Source organism: Mus caroli, chromosome 11 (genome assembly GCF_900094665.2).
Source record: "Mus caroli chromosome 11, CAROLI_EIJ_v1.1, whole genome shotgun sequence".
Taxonomy (NCBI): domain Eukaryota; kingdom Metazoa; phylum Chordata; class Mammalia; order Rodentia; family Muridae; genus Mus; species Mus caroli.
In genome coordinates this window covers 43,607,370-43,612,817 of record NC_034580.1, presented here as the reverse complement: position 1 = coordinate 43,612,817, position 5,448 = coordinate 43,607,370, and positions in this window count along the sequence as shown.

Genomic DNA, 5,448 nt, shown 5'->3' with positions numbered 1-5,448 from the left:
CTTCTTGATGTCCTCTACCATCATCATGAGATATGCTTTTAAATCTGGGTCTAGCTTTTCGGGTGTGTTGGGGTGCCCAGGACTAGGTGGGGTTGCCTTTCACCATCTGGTAATCTATGGAACTAGTTGTTATAGTTGTCTCTACTTAGAGCTTGTTCCTCAGGTGACTCTGTTAGCCTCTATCAGCAGACTGGGGAGACTAGCTCTCTCCTTAGTGTCAGTGGTCAGAGTGCTCTCTGCAGGCAAGCTCTCCTCTTGTAGGGAAGGTGCCCAGATATCTGTTGTTCGAACTTTCCTCCTCGCAGAAGTTGTGTTCCACTCACCAGAGCTCTTAGGATCCCGTGGGGGATTCTGTGGGGGTCCTTGCGGGTGTCAGGAGACTCCTTGGGCAAGGAACCATGGTGCTGGCGTGGACCGGAAGGGACTTGTGCCTTCTGAGATGTTTTGTGTCAAGATTTCTTTTGATTTAGCAGTTTCTTTGATCAATGTATCTCATCATCTTTTATATTCTGTTGGTAAAGCTTGCCCCTGTACCTCCTGTTTGGATTCCTGATTCTTTCATTTCCAGAATTCCCTTAGTTTGTGCTTTATTTTTGATTCTATTTCCATCTTTAGGTTTTGAAGACTTTTCTTTGTTTACTTCAACTGTTTGTTTTCTTGGATTTCTTTCACAGATTTATTCATTTCTTCCAATTTTCTGTTTGTTTTTTTCCTGTATATTCTAGAGGGATTTCCTCATTGAGGACCTCTGTCATCTTCATATAGTTTCTTCTAAGGTCTTTTCTGCGCTTTAGCTATGTTGGTATATTTGGGACCTGCTATGGTAAGTTATCCAGGCTGTAGTGGCAACATATTGCCTTGGATGCTATTGATTGTATTTTTATGCTGGTGTCTAGACATCTGGGTTTGGGGTGATCTATGTGCTCATTTTTGGATTTGTTAGGTTGGGTAGGTATTTGGTTCCTTGATTTCTGTTTCCTCTCTGGATTTTCAGAGTGTGATTTTCAGAGTGGATTTTCAGAGTGTGATTGTTGTGCCTGTTTTCCTCTTCTGCTCATCTGTTGTGTTCACAGGTAGTGCCTACTGGTGTTGGAGGCTACAATCCTGGGGTGAGTTGGGGGAAGGAAAATTGAAGAAGAAGGTCTTTGTGGTCCCTTGGGGATGAGGTCAGATTGGAAAGGGAGATTATAACATGTTTCCTGCTACATAATTGACATGAGATTAGGGGGATTGGATCTCAGGAGCAGTAGGAGAGGTGTGTGCCCACCTTTAGCTTATTTGTTGCCCTGGGGGAAGCAGCTCTTGGTGTGTAGGGGTTCCTGTTGGGGTTGGGGTCTGAGATAAAGCAACAAGTTGGGGGAAGAATATGAGAAGGGGATCCGTGGGATCCACAGGAAATGATAAAAGGAGAGCAGGGGAGGCTGCCAAATGTTTTCTGCTGCAGAGTTGCTGATGCGACTGGGAAATTGGATCTGGAGGAAGAAAAATAGAGGAAGCGAATGAGAGAGAGGAGGTGTATGGGCAACCTATCTGGATTTCTGGCAGGTGTGGCCTGTGAGTTAGCAAGGGGTGCATGTTGGATTTGGGGACTGGGAAAATTCAACAAGTCATCAGAGGGAAATTAGAAGAGAAGGATCTGTGGAATCCATAAGGAATTGGAGCAAGGGGAAGGGGCCATTGTATTTTGCTGTAGAGCCAGGGATGAGACTGCGGGGGGGGGGGGGGGGGGGGGGGGGGGGGGGGGGGGGGGGGGGGGGGCGGGGTGTGCATCTAGGAGAACGAAGGGAGAAGAAAAGGTCTGCAGGCAGTCTATCTAGTTTAACTTGCAGGAAGAGCCTATGGTTTAGCAGGGGGTACCTGTTGGAATTGAGGGCTAGGATATAGCAACTGAGTTGGGGGATGGAAATTAGAAGATGATCCACAGGAGATGTGGGCAGCAGGAAAGAAGACTGCAGCTGGTGTTCTGTTAGTGCTAGCGATGAGATGGGGGGTTGGGTTTGTAGGGGAGGAGAGAGTGGTGAGGGTCTTTGTATTAAAAAAGACTGGCAGGCTTCCTGTGCTACTGCTGGCAACTGATGGACCAACATGGCTCCAGCCGGGTGATCTCAAATCAGTTTTCTCTCTTGGCCAGAGCTTCTGAGTCCCTTCGCAGATCACTCCTACCAGGTCCACGCAATGACTGTCCACCCCACAGTAAGCATCACAGCACCCATTTACCCAGTAGATTCAAAACTCTTAAAGCTTATAATTAATTAACCAGATTTATGTATCAATAAATTATCAATTTACAAGATGCCAATATAATAATTTCAGAATCAATTGATAATGATAAAGTTTTATCCCAATTATTCTAACCTTATGATATCATAACTACCTGTGGCTGGTTAAAACCATGCTGGTTCATGTCTGCCTCCCACTTGGCCTTCCTTCCTCTTTCTGTTGAGGTGCTGTCTTTGCATCTCTTAACTGCGCCTTGCTTTTCCCCAGCCAATCACAGGCCTCCTGCTGCCCTAATGTAATTGAACAGGGAAAATCCTGCAAAAAGTCTTCTGTTAGCTTACCTTTTTCTCTGTTCCCAGTGATTCTATCCCTGTTATTTTTATTGTCTATACAAACGAGCCAAAGCTCAGAGATATTAAATCTACTTGCCATCATTTTGTATTCTATGGGTCAGATCTTTCATCAGAACACTGAGACAGCCAGGGTTGAAAGATCTACTTTCAAAATGATGTTTTATTTTATTTTATTGTTTTAAAATTTATTTCTGAAATCTTGGGCTGAGTTTGCAGACTTTGTATCTGGGACACCTACACTTGACTTTTGAAGCATGGTGGTCTAAGGGTAATCAGATGACTTTCAAAGTAAATGTCTTTTTTTTTTTTCTAGTTAAGAAAGCCAGAAGTGAATGTTTAAGAGCTATCATATGACTTCTTAAGACATCATATCTCTGCTGCCATGCTTATTGGCTGACTTGATCAGATGCACTCTTGGTCTCAATGAAGGGGGTGTATGTAAGAATTTGCATGGCTCTGTATGTGGGTCATGGTGTGTATCTCTTTGTATGTTTGTTTCTGTGCGTATCTTTGTGTTTTAAACAGAGTCTTACTACTCCCTGCTCTTTCTCCTCCATGCTGATAAGAGGAACTAGAGCCTCTGAAATCTGGAAAGGAGACTGTAGCTATTCTGTGTATTTAGTCTGGAGGTTGAAAAGAAAATGTTCCCAGAAAGCTCCACCCATAGGCTGTTCTTCAAATGTCATTGTCTAGAATTGTCATATGCATTTCTCTAAATTCAGTCATTGGCAAAAGGAGTAAATCAACATTGATTTTCTTAGCCTAATTACTATTCACCTACTTAGCGTCAAGGGTTGAAATCTTTCCTTGATAGTAGGTCTCATGGCATAGGCAAATGTTTTTCTTACTTGGGGGCTGTACTATAGTTAAGTTCCAAGAGTTTGGATTTCTGTAGGTGACCAGTGTGCCTGGCTAAATTCTGTGTAAGGAGAGTTTGGATTAATCAGGAAGTGTTAAAGAAAGAGGCTGAGGATGGCTTTCTTTGTGTCTGTTGTCTAAAGAGCCTAGAAAGCCACTTTCCTTCTCTCTATCATTTTTGTTCTTCTCTCTTCTTGCCTCTTTTCAAAGATCCATTACCATCTTTAGTACCAAGAGCAGATGCTTTCATTCTTGAGAAATCAGGTAATGGCACAAATAACATGTTCTTAAAGCAAATGTGACAGTTTCGATAGGGATTCAGACCCCAGATGGGGTCATCAGAACCCAACTGGACAGCTACAATGCATCATTGATTTCTCATGATGAGCATGACAACCTCTGAGAACATCTCAAACCAAACTGGGTTATGAATGATTGATTACTAAGTGCTGAACAGATCACCTCATGCCAGTTCTGCTACAAGCCAAAATCTCCCATCGAGCATGCACTTAGTACTGGGCTCATCGAGGGAAGATTGTTCTTCTTAGAACAAAGTCAGGGCTAGAATGCTCTTCAGAGCTCCCACTGATAAAGTCCCACAGGAGGAAATAGGATTTTCTACACTGGCCTGATGAAATAAAATTGTTTAACATATCTGTATTCTTCTGTGTCTTTAATTTTTTTATGTATGTGTTTGTATGTTTTTGTATTTACCTATATCTGTATGGAGCTACTGTATCTGTCTCTTTGTGGTTTTGTGGTATTTTTATAATTTTTTTCTTTTCAGATAGAGTCTCATTATATAGCCTAGTCTGGTCTTGAATTCTCAATCCTCCTTCCTCACCCTCATAAGTGCTATGATTACAGATATGTCTGGCTCTGGGTGGTTTTTCCTGAGTGTATGCCCCTCTACATCTTGTTTTTCTGAGAATATGTTTGATTTTCTGTTTCAATATATTAGCCTGCACCTTTCTGGTGGGTACCTTTTTCCTGTGTGTAGGTTTCTCCGTATGCATGTGTGTGTTCCTGTCTGTATGTGTATGTAGTGTGTATGTGTATTTGTGTGTGTGTGTGTGTGTGTATTTAGTTCAAGGGGAAGGGGTGCTCCCTTTATAACATATTAATGAACAGTGTGATGTCAGGGAGAGAGGATGGTATGGAGGTATGGAAGTTGGGGTCCCAAGATGTACTACCCAGTTTTGCTTATCACTCACTAGGTTATTTTCTGTGGTTCATTTCAACCCTCTAGGCCTCAGTTCTCTCAGTGATAATACAACTTGCTTAACCTAGCTCTCAGGAATTTTCTGAGTGTGCAATAGTAATGTAATTTACAATGCTTTTGAAAAAGCTGAAAGCACTATAAGAATAAAGGCATTAAATGGATTAACATTGGCCTTGATTCAAGAAAGACCGGTGTGCTCAAAATAGTCATGGAAAAGGGACTTTGATTCAAATCCGAATCTTTGCTTGGTAGGTCATCAAGTCTGAGCCAAGCATGCTATGGGAGGAAGGGAGGACATCAGTCCTGTGATCTGAATCAGCAAAAGCAAGGTTCGTTCTGAATGCCAGCTCTGCTCAGTTAATGGCTACTTGGGATACTATGTGGATGAGTATTGTAAGCCATTACTTGGCAAAAATGATAAGGTCACTAGGGGCAGCATCTGTGAGTGCCAGGAAGGGGTACTTATGGCATTCAGTGTGTGCTCACCACCCCTTCTGGAGTGTTTGTGTGTGTGTGTGTGTGTGTGTGTGTACACCAGAACTCCAATCTAAAGATGGGCTGGTGTCTTAAAAATTGCCAAATTAAAATCTCCATATGTTTTGAGACTGGTTAGAGACTCTGTTCACACTACTTTTGTGATCTTTTCTTTTCTTTTCTTTTTTTTTTTTTTTTTTTTTTTTTTAAATTTTTTTTTTAAAATTTTCTGCAGAGATTTAACTTACTTTGGGAAACTTTATATCACATTTTCTTCCATGGGATATGTTTGTAAAATTCTTTTTTTTAAATTTTTAATAT